Source organism: Pelophylax lessonae (genome assembly GCF_965119305.1).
Source record: "Pelophylax lessonae genome assembly, chromosome: 1".
NCBI lineage: Eukaryota > Metazoa > Chordata > Amphibia > Anura > Ranidae > Pelophylax > Pelophylax lessonae.
Window position 1 is genome coordinate 90,950,034 of NC_138768.1, and position 18,009 is coordinate 90,968,042.

Below are 18,009 nucleotides of genomic sequence, written 5' to 3' on the forward strand. Positions count from 1 at the left end.
GTCCCATTGTACCTAGTTGAGCCAGAGGAGTATCCCACTCATTCCCTTCTCCCATCCCCAATATCAAATAAACAAAACAAACCAATGATGCCGGAATGGTCATTGTCTCCAATCTCACACTTGGGTATTTAGCTTAAATGGGCTGAAGGTGTTACCGGTAACCATGGCAGACCCACATCAGGCCCAATGCCTGGAAAACCTGCTACACATAGAATACCTTCCTCTCCTCTGTTTATACAAATGAAATTGAGGGGTATAATAAACAAGGCAGTAATGTTAATAACATTATATTGAATGTACCTGTGTGGCTGGCAGACAACAATGTTCAAAAAAGACTAGAAAAACTTAAAGTGCACAAATACTTAGAATGGCTTACATCTGAGAGTTCTCAAAGAATTTAGCCACGCTATAGCCAGACCACTATTTCAATTTTTTTTTAGGAAAGCTTACTGACTGGAATAGTACCAGCTGATAGTTAGCAAATTGAACTGGGAATTTTTGTTTGTCTCATGTGCGTTGCCCTTCCATGTGTTCTTTGCTATAAAGGCCAGTTATAGGTGGGGACAGAGGCCATTTTCTTTGTTGTTAATGTATACTGGTGAGTGGACATACTGGATGCCTTTGCTGTAATACCACTGGCTGGGCTTCCATTATGCCCCCAGGTACCTTTAGGAGGGATGGGCCACCTCCAGGCTCACCTGCCCCCTATCTATCCATTAGCTTGCATGTGCTTCCACTGTGAAGACTCTCATAAATTTACTAGAGTTAGGACTGCAGGTAATACATGGTGCCGTGGAGTGGCCCTGCAGCTTACACATGCGTTTGCAAATGTGTGCTAACTAAAACCCTGTTTTGATGCTAACTGTTAGACAGGTTAATTTGGTTGGTAAGCAAACTGGTTTGCAAATTGAACTGGGAATTTTTATTTTTGTTGGTCTCATGTGCGTTGCCCTTCCATGTGTTCTTTGCTATAAAGGGCAGTTATAGGTGGGGGCAGAAGGCATTTCCTTTGTAGTACCAGCTGATATCCTAAGAAACAAACTTGGTACCAATATTCAAAAAAGGACCTATATATAACATACCTGTAAACTTCAGACCAGTCAGCCTAACATCAATAGTATGTAAAGTGTTGAAGGAATGATAAAGGACCACAGCCAAGAATTTGCTAACGAAAATAGTATCATTAGTAGTAAAATAACATGGATTTACAAAAGACTAGCTGTATTTTGGATAGAGGAATGCCTTTGGATGTAGTGAACCTATATTTCGCTAAAGCATTTGATAAAGTACCACATAAACTCTTTATTTACAAAACATTAAGGTTCTTTGGCAAAGCTGAGCAGGGCTATTTGGCAAAGCTGAGCAGGGCAATAACTGCGCAACAGGATATAGCAACTTTACAAGGAGACCTAGTTAAAATGGGGGGGTTGATTGGCATCAGCTGGATGGCAGATGAGCTTTAATGTTTGAAAAATGTAAAGTACACTTGGGAGCTAAAAATGTGAATGCAAGTTACTCACCTGGGGGGGACCTCTAGGAGAATTGAGGATGAAAAACTATCTGGAGGTTCTAGAAGATCACAGACTCCACAAAAGCACGCGATGCCACGCTACAGCCTGCAAAGCTAGAAAACTGTTAGCAAGCATTTAAAAGTGTATTTAGTCAAGAGGTAAAACTTTGATTCTACAACTTTACAAACCCCTGGTTCGGCCACATCTTGAGTATGCTGTCTAGTTTTGGTCACCAATGCTTAGGAAGGATGTGTTTGAACTATAGAGAGTCCAGAGGAGGACAATAAAGCTGATAATGGGGCTGGGGATCTCCATTCTGAGGAATGTCTACAAACATTAAATGTATTCTTTCAGGGGAAGAGGCACTTAGGATGGGATATGATAGCAGGGCCCTTTTACTCCTCCTGTATTGAATTGTATTGTAACTGTACTGTCTGCCTTCATGTTATAAAGCACTTCACAAACTGTTGGCGATATATAAATCCTGATCACAATATACGAATCTCTAAATGGGGACTCTCGCATTGGGATGAAACTATTTAACCTAAGGTCCTCTATAGAAGATGTGTCTACACAATAAAGTTGGATAAGAAGTGGTTAAATCTTAAACTGTGTAAGCGGTTCTTTATTGTCAGAGAAGTAAGGATGTGAAACTCCCTTCCGCAGTTGGTGGTGTTAGTGGGGAGTTATTCAAAATTCCTAAAGAAACAATTTAAAGCTGGTTAGAAATGAAAAGTGAGTGATGATTGAGCCATTCCCCCTCTTATAGTTGAGAAAAAGAGGGAACATACTTAACCACTTGCCAACCGCCCGTCGCAGTTGTACGGTGGCACTCTGGCGCTCCCAGGCAAAGTGCCGTACATGTACGGCGCTAGCCTGGGAGGAGCTAGGGGGCGATCGCGCGCTGCCGGAGGCACGCTCCCGCCCCGCTCGTCGGCTGGGGAGTCAGTGCGTGTGCCACTCGTAATCTCTCTCTGCAGTGAGAGAAGGACAGACGGCTGATGTAAACACAGCCGTCTGTCATTCTCACTAAAGTAATCACAGAGGCTATGTATGGATCGCATGTCTCTGTGATTACATCACAAGCCATGTCCCTTTACAGTTAGAATCATGCCCCTAGGGACACACTTAACCCCTTGATCACCAGTAAAGTTAGCCCCTTCCCTGCCAGTCATTTTTACAGTAACAGTGCATATTTAAAGCACTGATTACTGTAGTAATGTCACTGGTACTCCCAAAAGTGTCAAAAATGTCAGTCAGGGGTCCGATCTGTCCGCCGCAATGTTGCAGTCCCGCAGAAATATTGCAGATCGCCGCCATTACTAGTTAAAAAAAAAAAAAACAATAAAAATGACATAAATCTTTCCCGTAGTTGGTAAACACAATAACTTTTGCGCAAACCAATCAAAATACGCTTATTGCGATTTTTTTTTACCAAAAATATGTAGCAGAAAACAAATTGGCCTAAAATGTTAAAAAATTTAGATTTTTACTTTTTTTTTTTGAGAATTTCATATTAAAAATGTGAAAAATATTGTTATTTTTTCAAAATTGTCGCTCTTTTTTTGTTATTGCGCAAAAAAATAAAAATCGCACAGGTGATCAAATACCACCAAAAGAAAGCTCTTTGTGATAAAAAAAGGACATCAATTTTGTTTGGGTACAGCTTTGCACGACCGCGCAATTGTCCGTTAAATTTACACAGTGCCGAATCGCAAAATAGGGCCTGGTCTTTGAGCAGCCAAATCTTCGGGGCTAAAGTGGTTAAAGTGAACTTGTGTGGCTATGGACATTCTTAACAAGCAGTAAAAAAGAAGCTTACAATCAAGCTCTCTCTGACCATTGTATCCGCAGGCACTGTGCAGCAGGATTCCTTTTTGTAAAATAGAAGGATGGAAGGCTACCAAGACACTACTGCAGGAGCAGAATGTAATAAGGTGGTTATGAATCTGACTATAATCAGCCAATGTTGGTTTATGAACTTCGAGGATTCTGCAGCTACAGAGGTCGGGATGGATAGTTTTAAAGCTGTAGTAAATTCTGTATTTAAACTTGTACCTACAGGCAGGGCCGCTGCTACCACTAGGCGAACTAGGCAGCGGCCTAGGGCGCACTGCCACTTAGGGCACAGCCATGCCAGTGCCACATTCCTCTCCTGTCACCTCCTCATCCCCAGTGGATGTCACCTCTAGAGAGGGGGGCAGTGTGTACAGGAAGGGTTGTGTAGGGTTAAAGGGGGCCAGTGTGTATAGGAAGGGGGGTGTAGGGTTAAAGGGGGTGAAGCATTAAAGGAGGGCAACGTGTGCAGGAAGAGGGTGTAGCATTAAAGGGGGGGCTTTGTGTGCAGGAAGGGGGGGCAGTGTGTTCAGGAAGGGAGGTGTAGGGTTAAAGGAGAGCAGTGGGTAGAGGAAGAGGGGTGTAGATTAAAGAGGGCAGAGTATACAGGAGTATATGCAGAGGGTGTAGCATTAAAAGGGGGGCACTGTGTGCAGGAAGGGGGGCAGTGTGCTTAGGAAGGGAGTGTAGGGTTAAAGGGGGGGCATTATGTGCAGGAAGGGGGCAATTTGTACAGTTTTTTAGGGGGGTTGCAAGTAGCTGGTCTTGCCTAGGGCGCAAAATAGTCTAGCACCGACCCTGCCTACAGGTAAGATTACAATCAGGCTAACCTGTACGCACAATGAATATCTCCTAAAAGTGCACTGTTTAGGAGACATTCACATCGGCAATAGCCAATGACGTCACCCACAAGCACAGTGACACTCTAAATGCAGGGAAGACAGTATGCCGTGGAATGCAGAGCACAGTCATTGAGGCCTCTGCCATTGAAACGGCAAGAGCTCGCAAACCCTGGGTTTATGGGGTGCATACTAGCACATTATGGTATAAATCTGCAGGGGATCTTTTTATTTTTGGCACGGTACTACCACTTTAAAGCCTAAATACTGCTTGGTGAGAAAATGTAAATGCTTGAATATCCATAGCCTGGCCACAGGTTCACTTTAAATATGCATGATCTCTTAGCTGTGCTGCAGGAAACGATGCAGCAAGTTCTGACATGATTAAAGATGGACAGAGGAGTCCCCTGCCCACAGAGATGTATAGTAACGAAGTAGAACTACTTAAGTACTGTACTTAAGTACCGAAATGCGGTATCTGTACTTTCCTAGAGTAGAATTTTTTTCTCCTACTTCTACTTTTACTTCACTACATTTTTTCGATGATTTCGATACTTCTACTCCGATATTTTTTTTTTGTGCTGCATAGTTACTTGTTACTTTTAAAAAAATTACCACTGCCAGAACAGTAGATGGCAGGTTGCATAAAGCTCAAAAAAATGTGTATAATGTCATTTGTAAATCAGCGCATACGAAAATAAAGGCTGTGTATAATATAAGCTGCTATACCAGATCTTTCCAATAAAAAGAAAATATGAAACAAACAAATAAATGGTGCTATGGCGCTTAAAGTGCATCAAGAAACTACTAACAAACACAGGTTAATCATTTGAATAAATCATTTGAAATAATAAAAAACAATATGATGTTCAAACTTTTGACTTCTTTCTTTAATAACTACATAACACAGTACTTGTACTTCTACTTTCAGTACTTGAGTAGAATTTTTTTTCAAAACTACTGGTACTTTTTACTTTTAGTACTTAAGTAGCAAATTTTTTGAAAAAACTACTTGCAATACTTAAGTAAAAAAAATGTTGAATACTTTAGTACTTCTACTCAAGTAACTTTTTCTGCGAGCACTTCCACTTCTACTCAAGTCACTTTTTGATCGAGCACTTGTACTTTTACTCAAGTAGAAATTTCGAGTACTTTATACAAGTCTGCCTGCCCATTGTTTTAAAGAAGACATCTGCCGTTTATGACACCAGCACAGTGTTCTGTGTGTGTATAGACAGCAGGTTCAGATGTAAGAATGTGCTATTTATACAGATATCATTTGCAGTAGATAACATGCCACAGGCATTTAAAGGGTGGGCTGTTATAAATAAATTGAAAAAGTTATAAAAACTCTCTATTTTTGTATAAATGATTATTTATGATGCATTCATCTTTTACTATCTTTATTTCAGTCCTTTCAATGCAATTTCCTGCACCAATGAAGACTTGAGCAATGTCTAAGCATGATGGGCTCATTACTCATGGTGGAGTGATGTACTTGGCTGCACTGCCACTGGTCTGTTTCCTATTTATTGTGTACTGCATTCCAGAACACAGATGATTCATAGATTTCCCTTTATTCCTGCTATAAAGACGTACAACAGAATAGTATTCACGGATAGAAAGTGGAGGCTTTATCTGATTGTTTATAATTCCATTTCATGATCCATTAAACAGGTGGGTGTAAACAATTATGACTAGAACAACAAAATAGTAATAACTTGCAGAGGTATTATATCTGTTCTAGTATAGGTTGATTTTTCTTACGATCCAGTTAATGTGTGGGGTTGTTTTATTTCCAATGAGCAAAAAAAGAATTCCGGTTGGCCGCACGTCCAGTAAAATCACCTTTGTTTCAGCAAGTTCATAAAAAACATGTCCAAAACACAATTAGAGGGGAACGGCATCACCTGCTGATGCATTTCACGCTTCCTTAGCGCTTAGCCATAGCTATGACTAAGCGCTAAGGAAGCATGAAACGCGTTAGCTGGTGGTGCTGTTCCCATCTATTTGTGGTTTTGGACATGTTTTTATGGACTTGCTGAAATTAAGGTGATTTTACTGGACGTGTGGCCAACAAAATTCTTTTTTCACTCATTCGAATCTGTGATAGATGGGGCCAGAACCTGGTCTGTGTGTTAGCGGAGGTGGGGATGGGAGACTGACCTAGAGCCGTTTTCATACACAACATTGTGACCTGGCTCTCTGCTGGAACCAGTTGCCTAGTCTAAGTCTTGTCAGGTGGGGGACAAGGAGGGGTGACTTAGCTTATTGAAATACTTTCAGAAAGTTGGTATTTAAATATGATTTTAAGGAATCCAATGGCTTATTGTAGAGGACAAGGTGTCAAATTAGGGTAGGTACTTTATGGTGCCTTTTTTTAAATACTTTACTTTGCATTTACAGTGTCCAAAAGTAATTTGAGGACACTATCACTAAATATAAAGTCATTTCATGAGGGTAATAAATAAAGGCGTAATCTCCTACAATTATCCCACACAAGTTCAAATTATGCCTCTCAATAGGATACTAGTGAATAATAACACACTCACACTAAATTAAAAAATAATTTAAAAAGATTGTCTTTATCCAAAGCTGAACTCCAGGCATGGTTTTATTGCATAGTTGCATGGGACCACCTTAAAATATACATATTACATACAGTACTTGTACAGCATGGAAGTGGAGAATCACTGTAACCATCTGCAATACTACTGCAGTCTTCCAGGTCCTGTTGTGAGTGGCTGCCCTCATTTGCAAACTGCCTTGTATACTGTATTTTCAATAAATAAAATGCATTCTCTGATTAGACGAGCTGGAGAGGCAGGGCGGTGACAATCTCCACCTCCTCTATGCAGAGAATGCCCTGTATTCACTGAAGAAAATACAAGGTGTTCTGTAAATGGGAGCCATGCCAAATGAGAGACTGTCTCTAGTGTCAGTTTTGGCACTTCCTCTTCCTCTTTGTTCGCAGTGTGGCAGGCTGTTTGGCGCTCTCCAGCTCTGGGGTGGTGAGTTCTAGTGGGTATATGATCCTTCCTGTGCTATATTCAGCGTTGCGGGTATGCTGATTCTTGTGGTGCTCCAAGCGGTGTGCGGGGGGTTCTTTTTTAAAAAAAATAAAACGTTTTTCTTTTTGTGCACAGTGCGGCTCAGATTAACCAGGGAGCCTCTGGAGCGTGTACTACCACCTGACCCCCTCCTTGAAGCTGTAGGACCCTCTGGGTCTCAGTCTGCCCTGGCAGCCATGACGGGGGCCTTGCAGTGCCTTCCGACTAAGGCTGATATGGCCCTGCAAAGGCAGCCTACCAAAAAGTGCCCCCCGCCTTCACCTGTATCCTCTGTCTCCTCAGAGTCTGAGATGGATTTGGTTGCTGCGAACGAGAGTCAGCCCACTGGGTCTGCCTCCACGCACCCTGAGTGCTCTAACAGTGAGCACGAACCCTCCTCCTCTTTAGCCATGCATGAAAAAGCGCTGGTGGAGGCTTTGATTGTGTCAGTGTGGGAAACCTTAAAGTTGGAGGACTCAGCTGATGCCGCAAATCTTCCAAGGTGACAAAGGTATTCCCTTTTCATGCCTAGTTTGACGAGATTGTCACTAGTCAGTGGGGTTCCCCAAAACGCATGGTTGGAATACCTAAGGGCTTCGCTAGGAGATATCCCTTTGAGGAGTCTCTCCTGAAGAAACGGTTCCACCGCCGATGGACTCTCGAGTTTCCAAGCTAAATAAGGCCACACTTTTTCCGGTGGAGGATTCTCCATCCTTTAAGGATCCTGTGGACAAGAGAGCTGAGGCTCTGGTTTGTTACCTTTTCAATGTGGCAGGTTCAATGTTGAGGCCGGTGTTTGCTATCACCTTGGTATCCCAGACTTTTAAGGAATGGGCAAATATTTTATGCCAGGATCCAGATCCTTAGCTGGCGGATCAGTTAATCCAGGGGCTACAGTACATTTGTGATGCATCTTTGGATGCGGCCCCCTTGGCCCGCAGGGTATCTTTGATGGTGGTGATTCCTCACTGCATGATTTGGTTGACGTACTGGTTGGCCGACCAGGCTTCTAAAAAGGGGCTGACTGACCTACCTATTGTAGGTGACCGTTTTTTTGGTGCCTCTATGGAAGAGATCATTAAGGGCCTTACGGAGGTAAGAGTACATTACTTCCACAGATTGCTATGGGTAAGGAACCTTGTCATAAACGTGGTCCTTTTTCTCTTCTCACAAGCAACCCTTTCGTCCGTCTGGAAAAGGGTTTGAGATCCACCCGTAACTTCGCAGGAGGCTCCCAGAGACCTTGGAATGGTAAGTCGAAAGTGGGCACTACCACCAGTTCCGCAGAAAAGTCTTCCCCAGTTTGAAGGGGCGCCCTCACCCGCATCTGGGGTGAGGGGACATCTTCGCCTTTTTCTGGACCCGTGGACCTTGTTCATTCACGACCAATGGCTCCACAAGCTGATTTGGTTCAGTTACAAGATCAAGTTTCGGTCCTTGCCTCTGGCAAGGTTCTATCCTTCCAACTTACGCCTGTCTCACGATCGGCTACAGGGCCTCTATGGGCAGTGCAGGACCTGTTAGCACAAGGAGTCATTGTGTGGGTTCCAGAGTTGGAAAGTTTTCAAGGTTTTTATTTAAATCTGTTTACTGTTCCCAGGAAAGAAGGCAAGGTTCTCCCGATCTTGGACCTAAAGGCTCTGAACCACTTTGTGCAGGTTCAGAAATTTCGGATGGAGTCTATTCTCACAGTATTGGCTTTTCTTCATCAAGAGGATCTTCTGGCTTCTATCAATCTCAAGGATGCTTACCTTCATATTCAAATATATGTTGGGCATCAGCGTTTTCTTCCTTTTGCTGTGGGCGAGGAGCACTATCAATTTGTGGCTTTACCGTTTGGTCTCGTCTCAGCTCCGTGGGTGTTCACAAAGGTTTTTGCCCCAGTGCTGGCCTTGCTATGGCAGAAGGGGATCGTGGTACTGGTTAACCCGGACAATCTGCTTCTGCGTGCAGAGGCTTCTTCGGCTCTAGAAGCCGACTTGGACATTACTGTGCGAACTGTACAAGAGTTTGGATGGACACTGAATTTTCAAATATCGGCTTTGACTCTGTCCACCAAGCTGGACTACTTGGGCCTGATGCTGGACTCAGTGGCGGCCTGGGTGTTTCTTCCTCAGGCAAAACTTCTGAAGTGGCTGGATGCGATTCGGCTCCTGTTGTCCAACCGTCAGTCGTCACTCAGGACTTGCATGCAAGTGCTGGGTCTTATGGTGTCCACTTTCAAGGCTGTTTCGTTTTGCTCAGTTCCATACCAGACCTCTGCAAAGAGAGATTCTTGCCAAATGGAACAAGGATCCGCAGTCGCTGGACAATCTGATCCTGTTGAGTCGGGGTACTAGGGGGTCTCTGATATGGTGGCTCCACTCCCCAGCGCTTCCCCTAGGAAAGTCCTTTCTTCCCCTGTATTTGATAGTGATTTCCATGGATGCCAGTCTGTCTGGGTGGGGAGGTGTCTTGGCAATATACTCGGCTCAAGGTGTTTGGACCCGAGAGGAGTCGATCAACATCCTGGAGATTTGGGTGATCAGACTTTGTCTGTCTCAGTGGACAGATGAACTGCAGGGAAGGGATGTCCGGTGAAGATATATTCGGACAATGCTATGGCGGTGGCATATGTCAGTTATCAAGGAGGCACAAGGAGTGCCCTGGCGGCACAGGAAGTAGCCAGTATTCTGAGGTGGGCAGAACTATATGTTCAGGCCCTCTCTGCTCTGCACATTCCAGTGGTAGAGAATTGGCATGCGGACTACCTCAGTCTGCAGACGTTGGATCATGGAGAATGGTCCCTTCATCCGGAGGTGTTTCATCAACTTTGTCTCTGGTTGGGGACTCCCGATGTTGGCCTCTTGTCTCAACAGGAAGGTGCAGAGTTTTGTGTCAAGGTCTCGGGATCCTCTGGCCGACGCCGCAGATGCCCTGGTGGCCCCTTGGGGTCAGTCATCTGATTTAAGCTTTTCTTTAAATACAACTTCTGTTGAGACTGCTACGCAGAATCGAGGTAGAAGGGAATCCAGTCATTCTGGTTGCACAAGACTGGCCTCGCCGGTCTTGGTACGCAGGCCTGGTAAGGCTGGTAGCAGATGTTCCTTGGAAACTTCCTCTCAGAGAAGATCTTCTGTTTCAGGGACCAATCTTCCATCCTGCTTTAAAAGCCAGGTGCTAAAGAACAGAGGGCTGTTGGAGTCGGTGATTTCTACTCTGTTAAAGGCTGGGAAATCTACTTCCAGGAAAGTATATGATAGAGTTTGGAAGACGTACATTACTTGGTGTGAGTCCTGGGGGGTTTCTCCCTGTTCCATTACTGTGTCTCGCCTGTTAAAGTTTCTACAACAAGATGTAGATCAACGTTTGGCTCTGGGCACCATCTAGGGCCATATTTCTGCTTTGGCCATATTTTTCCAAAGGCTGTTGGCGGCGAAGTCCTTGGTTCACACCTTTGTCCAGGGAGTTCTCCATCTGGCTCCTCCGGTGCAATCCCTGGTGCCTTCAAGGGATCTCAGTTTGGTATTGTCAGTACTTTAAAAGCCTCCTTTTGAAAACATTTGTGAACTTCCTTTGCTCACTCTGTCACAGAAGGTGTCCTTTTTGGTTGCTATTACTTCTGCGTGTAGGGTGTTGGAGTTGGCTGCGTTGTCCTGTCGGTCACCTTACCTGGTGGTTCACAGGGACAAAGTGATATTACAACCCTGTCAGGAGTTACTTCCTAAAGTTGTCTCGGGGTTTCATTTGAATGAAGATATTGTGTTCCCGTCCTTATGTCCTAAGGCAAAACATCCTAAAAAAATTGATCTACATTCCTTGGATGTAGTCAGGGCAATTCTGGTGTACCCTGCGGTGACTGAGTCGATTCGGAAATCTGATTCTTTGTTTGTTCTTACGGATGGACCTCGTAAGGGGCAGGTTATTAGGATGCACTTTCATACCTAACATGGATTGCTCTATGGAATACTGAACTTGACTATGAATATTATTATACTATGTATAACATCACAAATCTGTTCCATAATATGGTACCTGCCTGTGTTTATTTGCTGACATTGTATGTTCCAATAAACTTGCTTTTTACATTGTATCATTGAGCGTGTCGCACCTCATTTAAAGTCAAAAGGGCAAATCTTTGCAACTTCTGGTAAGGGGCAGGCTGCATCTGCTGCAACCATTTCCAGATGGATCAGACATGCCTATTCTATTAAGGGTCAGGTCCTCCTTTCCCTGTCAAGGCGCATTCTATGAGGGCGCTTAGTGCCTTCTGGGACTTTCCTTCATCAGGCGTCAGTGATTCAGGTGTGCAAGGAGGCTAGGTGTTCGTCTGTACACACATTCACAAAGTTTTATAAGGTGGATGTACTTGCATCTTCGAATGCTGCTTTTGGCCACAAAGTTTTGCAGGCTGCAAGGTTGCAATTTTTTCCTGGTGGTGAGCTCCAGTTGTTCTTGGTTGAGCTCCTGTTTTACCTGGTTGGCTATGTTTAGCCTTGTTGGGAATTATATGTATTGCTGTGTTCTCCAACCCCTCATGTTGATACTACTGTAGCAGGATTTCCAGGCATTGGGCCTGATATGGGTCTGCCATTGTTACCGGTAACACCTTCAGCCCGTTTAAGCTGAATACCCAAGTTTGAGATTTGAGACAATGACCATTCCGGCATCTTTGGTTTGTTTTGTTTATTTTATAATGGGGATGGGAGAAGGGAATGAGTGGGATACTCCTCTGGCTCAACTAGGTAAAACTGGGACACTCTGTAGAAAAAAATGCCTGTTAGCGCTGTCTTGATGCCAGCTGGATGCCAACCAGTGCTTACTGGCACTTGAAAAATGCTGTCTTGCTGAACTGTGCTAGAACTTGGCTTTTAGCACTCTAGTTAACTCAAAAGATCCTGGACTGTAGTAAGATTTGACTCTTGACACTCTGTTTAGCTCAAAAGTCCTGTGAACAACTCCCTCCAACCCTTCACTGACTGAGGTAGCTTCTTGTAACTGCTGGTGCTGCTGCAACTCTCAACTCTGTACATGGCACACTGCATGCTGTACACATTATCTCTTCAGGGCCCAACTGCTGGCGCCCCCTTTACACTTCAGGGTCCTCTCACTAGGCACCCCCTCTGACACTTCAGGGTCCTCTCACTAGGCACCCCCTCTGACACTTCAGGGTCCTCTCACTAGGCACCCCCCCTTTACTGCTAGCTTGCTCCTGGATCCCTCGGACCTTCACCTGAGCGGCCCCCTCTTGCTAGGCAGACCCCCAGGGGCAGTTTGCAGTACTCACAAACTTGGAATGCTTTCCTGAAACTAGACCCCCTCTACTCCGCTGGTCCTCAGCACACCGGATCCTCTCTGCAGCTCAGCTCAGCCCAGCTCTCTGTCCCCTCAGGCAACACCCGATCCTTCTGACAGGAGAAGAGACAGCCGTACTCTCCCTCCTGGGACTCTGCTTCCCACCAAAGATGCTGTGTCATGCGCTCCCCTCAAACGTATACCCACTCCCAGAATCCTGTGCGGCAGAATCTGCCTTTCTGGGGTAGATACAAGCCTAAATGTGCCACTGATTGGGTTTCCTCCATTGCCCAATAAGAACCCTCTCATGGAGCCAGTGGGGAGACTCCCCATTCCCAATAGCAACACCTGGGAGACATGACAAAATCATGGCTCTGCTGTTAGGCAGCCAAGACCCACTATACTTTTGCCTAGCACCTACCTTGTAGGGTGCTACATCCACCCCCCACCAAACTGAGTCAGGTCCCTCTGACTCTGAGGCAACCGCCTCCTATCAAAACTCTGGCCAAAATCTCAGGAGTATCCCACAAACCTGGAAAGGGGGAAAAGGGAAAATGAATGTACAAATACGTTACGGTGGAAAAATATAGCTATACATACTCTGTTGTACAAATATACAAACATTTTTAGGTACGTGAGAAACGATGCACCCCCCACCAAATGAACTCGCTTGGTGGGGATTCCAAGGCATACACAATGTACATTCCCTAACTGACTGTCTCTAAGATGATCCCACCTGTAGAGAAAATGGAAGCAAAAGTTAGTCAACTACATACACTTTGGAAAAGACAAGACTAACTGTCTAGACAGTTGAGTGGAAAGACCTTTGAATGCGACCTTTCCACTCCCTTCCCTGACTACCTCTGCTACCAGTATCTTGACAGGTCCTCTGCTTGGCAGTAAGAAGTCTGTACCGTAACACTGGTTAACTATGCAGAGTACTTTGATGAAGTGAGACACAGCGCCCTCTTGCTGTCTCAAGTACTTCTTGATGGAAACAGGGCAAGTCACAAGTCACAATGCTGAATGTATAATAACAATCCCAAGTGATAATGGTGACAAAAAAGTGTCCAGATAACAGTGAGTGATCACAGTGCCCAGTAGATCCCAACACCGACAGGGAATGAAGATTATATGCGCTCACCAGAGGGATAGGACCCAAAGTACCATATAGCACCTGAGTCAAACCGGTTTGTATGGTGTAAGGTGGGTTATCCAGACAAGTGTGATGTCCTCGGATGCTCCAGTGTAATCTAGTAGCAGGTATGTCAACACCAGAAAAACTCCAAATAGGCCAGGATGATGGAAATGAACCAAAAAGGAGCAACATATAGTGTAATACCGCTAAAATTTATTGGTAAAATAAAGCAAATACACTTACAGACATCCCATAGATATGCACACATCAATAGTACATAGATAGGCTGTCAGCTGCGTGGACTTGACTCGTTTCAGCAAATATCCATTCCTTATAAGATATTTCCCTTAGGGTAATAGGAAAGTCAGGCTGGGGAGGTAAGTGCTAGATGATGCTAGAGATCTTCCAGCTAGGGAATGAAGTGATATTTTCTGACTTGCTGCAGCTGATAATGCACACTGTGGCAAGTTCAGAAATCAGATTAAACAATTTCAGTGCAGGAGAGGAGTTTGTACAACTGTGCAAGACGGAAGGTAAGGTTGGAGTTCAGCTTTAAGGATATGTTAATATCTGGATGAAAATGATGGTCAGTTTCATAGAATATATGTGCAGATATTTTGGTTCTTAAAGTAGATCCCAGAATTGTTTGTAGTAACACAGGTATATTAAACTTTTTTTTTTTTTTTTAATTTATTTATTTCTTGAACCCATTCTCAATATTGGGATTTAGGTTGTTACCAGTACCTTGGCATGAGAATCCTAATAGCTACCACAAAAAAATTTAATAACATTTTTACATTCCAATTTGCCTTTCTCAGAGTTCACATTTTATAGCACTATTTTGAGTTATAGATAGATGTTGGAAAGGTATCCTCTCAGTTCCTGATAAGTCTAAAGGACAGAGAGTAAAGCCCCGTACACACGCTACAAATTTACGCCGACCGGTCGTCTGTCTTTTGTCCAGAGTGCATGTCCGTTGGTTGGAATGTGCTCTAGACTGCACACGAATTTTCCCGTACGACAGAATTCAACTTCAGAAGTGATGTCATGTGTTGGATTGCTTTCTATGTGTTCTTTCAACTCTGAGCATGCCTAGTCTTGCTCATAAGATTTTTCCCCGTCGAAATCTGTACTAATGAGACAAAAATCGGACGTGTGTGGACGGAGGACAAAAATTTTAATGCCTGCACATCATGATTTTGTCAGCCGAAAAGTCAGAGTCGGCTGTCGAAAGCACCATACTAACAATCCGAAAATCGGCAGATTGGTCGTCGGACGAAATTTCCCTTCCGAATTTCTTATCGTGTGTACGGGGCTTAAAGGAAAGTCTCCCTAATGAGACACAGGTAATAATAATAATAATAAAAAACAGTTTTATCCCTCCCCTACTCTATTCAAAATGAAAGATAGGTTTGTGAACCAAAACCAATGCAGATTCGCTTTTAGGCAGATTTTGTATTAAAGTGGTTGTAAACTCTTACATACACCCAGTGAACGTGCCATTATGACCTGGATCCCTGAAGAAGAGAGGAGCTATCAAATGACCAGTACTTTATTAAACAGGTGATATTAGCCTGTGACAACTACCCCAGAATTTGGAAATCTCAGAGAAATATCTGTGGTGTGTGGGCTTTCTGCCCTCTCTCTGGCAGGGACGGTGTGCCCAGGTCCTTCTCCCCCCCCCCCCCCTCCCCCTCTTTGTTCCATCTTACGGCTCCAGGTGCTCTGTATTTATTCTCTTCCCTTTGGAAGCAGGTATTGACAGGATCCCCTGAAGAAGCTACGAGCATAACGCGTAGCGATTCTTGGAGATACCCGTGAATTTTAGATATCTTTACTAATCAATATATGCCATATGTTTATATTACGGATGTCTCTACAGGCCTCTCCTTGTATGTAAGAGAGAGCCTCTTTCTCTCTTTCTCTCTCTTTCTCTCTCTCTTTAACTCTCTCTCTCTTTCTCTCTCTTTCTCTCTCTCTTTCTCTCTCTCTTTCTCTTTCTCTCTTTGTCTCTTTCTCTCTTTCTCTCTCTTTCTCTCTTTTATCTACACTATGTACAAGGTAAAAAAAAATGGCAACAAAACAAAAAGAAACATGAAAATAAACCCTTGCCAACTTACTACAGGTTTCCTGGCTATCAACTAGGTGCAGCCTTGTGCTTCCACCGGCACCTACTTCCCTGTATAGGAAGATTGCTACACAGGCTATGTCCCACAGCCCAGGACATAAGATTTTTCTCTCACCACACAGGTGGGTATCAATCTCCTCCCATCTACAAAAGCACAAGACTGGTTCCAGGATGGAGCAACACTCTAAGCAGGCCAGGAGTTGTTGTAGAGGCCATAATGAGCCAACTTGCTTCAGCTGGGCTCATTACTTCTACCACTGAAGGACTCTCAGCACTTCCCCCTAGTGGAGCTAATCTGCATAAAACCTGAATCTAGGACACACATACCTGCCATCCTGGATGCAACCAGGCGATTTTACCTTGCCTGGCAATGCCTGCTGTCACAGTATATACTGTTAAGTAGACTCACAGCAGATAAATCATACACAAATCTAAGTTGGCTGCTATGAAGTTCCTACCATGCCTCCAATATGCTTAACCTTGGGGGTAAATAAGCTATTATAATCTGTACATAACCGTGTACCCTGGAAGACAAAGACCAAGAGACCCAATAACATGTAAGCATTTCCCAATGAATATAAAAGTTACATTAACAGCTTGTACATTCATAGAAGACTGTCAAATAATACTGTGTACAAGTACATTGTATCATCACCCAAATATGTCATAAATATAGAGGTACATGATGTTTATATGATTGACATTATCTTTCTCATTTCAGCTAGACAAAAAAAAAAAACGAAATTTCATGCCAATGGCAGCTACATTTAAAAAAAATTATTTTCATCAGTGCAGTCAGTGATGAGAAAAGAAAAACTCAACTGAATTTATTCTCTCTTGAGAAGAGGTGTTTACGGTGGGATATGATCACTAAGTATATATATATTGTATATACAGTATATATTAGGGTTAGACCGTTACAACTTTTTTAAGACCAAGTACAAGTACTGATACTTTTTTTCAAGTACTCAACGATACTGATTACCCACACTTTTTTTAATGTCACGTGACAGTGGCACTAATATGCAGCACTGACAGGCACTGATAGGTGGCACTGATGGGCACAGATGTGAGGCACTGAAGGATACTGATGGGGTGGCACTGATGGGGTGGCACTGATGAGGAGGCACTAATATGCAGCACTGATGGGCACTGATAGGTGGCACCGATGGGCACTAATGAGGCGTGGACTGTGTCAGTAGTTTTTATTTTTTTTTTTTTCAATTTTATTTTTTACAATTCATTTTTTTTATTATCTTTTACAATTTATATATATATATATATATATATATATATATATATATATATATATTTTTACAATTCTTTTTATTTTATGAGCCCTGTTGGGGGGTGGCTTTGGCGAAATATCAGGGATAGGGACTGAGGACACAAATACTCTGGTCCTTTTTTTCTGCAGCCTCAGCTGCACTGAAGATGAATGAACAGAAGACAGAGGCTCCTGTTCATTCATAAACTGAAGCATTGTAAACCCAGTTTATGATGCTCATTTATGAATATAAAGAGTCATTGATCACTGACTCTGTGTATTCAGAAAAGGAAGGAGTCTGTAAATGACATATATACCGGCTCCTTCCTCCGCTCTCCATCCTGACAGCTCTGGGATGAGGGGGGAACCGGAGAAGGACCCGGAGAGCCGGAGGAGCACGTGTAGGACCCGGGCAAGCCAGAGGAAGACGCGGAGGAGGATGCCAAGAGCCAGAGGAGGACCTGGGGAACCAGAGGAGGACACTGGGCGCCGGAGGAGGAGCCGGGGAGCCAGAGGAGGACCCGGGGAGCCAGGGGAGGACACAGGGAGCTGGAGGAGGACACAGGGGACAGTCGGGTGTGATCGGTGCGGTGGTGGGGGCAGTTATAAGCACCAATCTCTCTGTATAGCCTTCAATAAAGCAGCTGACAGCCGCGGGAGGGAGAGGATGCCAGGCCCGGTAAAACAGGGCCAGCTGTACTGGCCTATCAGCAGCCCTGCCGGCTGGTATCTGATTAAGCATTGGAGCATTTGCACGAGTACAAGTATTCGTGCAAATGCTCAGTATCGGCACTGATATGGATACTAGTATCGGTATTGGTGCAACCCTAGTATATATATATATATATATATATATATATATATATATATATATATATATATCTATAGATATGTAGGAATTACAACAGTTTGTATATGTGCCTCCCACTTTTTAAGGGACCAAAAGTAATGGGACAGATTGGAAAA